The following is a 973-nucleotide window of genomic DNA, read 5'->3' as shown; positions in this document are numbered from 1 at the left end:
AGCAGAGAGAAAAAATAATAATAGAACATTGGTGGCATCCGTTGGTCTCGAGAGACCATGGATCTGCGCCTGGAGTTTCCAGGGCGCAGGCCTGGGCAGGGTTGTATGGGAGACCGGCAGTTGCCCAAGCTGCAGGCCTTCCCCTCTCCACGCCACCAATGTTGTCCAAGGGAAGGTCACTAGGACCCATGCAGCTTGGCACCGGTGACGTCGCAGAGCAATGTGTTGTTAAGTGCCTTGCACACAAACACGCTGCCTCCGCTGAGGCTCGAACCAGTGACCTTCAGGTTACTAGTCTGATGCCTTGCCCACTAGGCCACGCGCCAACACTAATAGAACATAATATTTAAACAATTAAATCAATTTCATATATTGAATAGATTTTTTTAAATGTGCAAAAACAGAGACTGTTTTTTGAAGTAGTGTCCAAAGCTTCAATGTCCTTTTAGGAATCGGATGGCGGAGGGGTAGAAGCTGTTCCTGAATTGCTGAGTGTGTGCCTTCAGGCTTCTGTATCTCCTATCTGATGGTAACAGTCAGAAAAGGGCATGCCCTGGGTGCTGGAGGTGCTTAATAATGGATGCTGCCTTTCTGAGAAACTGCTCCCTTAAGATATCCTGGGTACTTTGTAGGCCAAGATGGAGCTGACTAGATTTACAACCTTCTGCAGCTTCTTTCGGTCCTTTGCAGTAGCCCCTCTATACCAGACAGTGATGCAGCCTGTCAGAATGCTCTCCACAGTACAACTATAGAATTTTTTGAGTGTACTTGTTGACATACCAAATCTCTTCAAACTCCTAATGAAGTATAGCCGCTGCCTAGCCTTCTTTATGACTACATCAATATGTTGGGACCAGGTTAGATCCTCAGAGATCTTGATACCCAGGAACTTGAAACTGCTCACTCTCTCCACTTCTGATCCCCCTATGAGCATTGCATATTTAGATAGATAGATAGATAGATAGATAGATAC

The sequence above is a fragment of the Hemitrygon akajei genome, chromosome 10 (assembly GCF_048418815.1).
Source record: "Hemitrygon akajei chromosome 10, sHemAka1.3, whole genome shotgun sequence".
Classification (NCBI taxonomy): Eukaryota; Metazoa; Chordata; class Chondrichthyes; order Myliobatiformes; family Dasyatidae; genus Hemitrygon; species Hemitrygon akajei.
Note: the sequence above shows the minus strand (reverse complement) of the source record.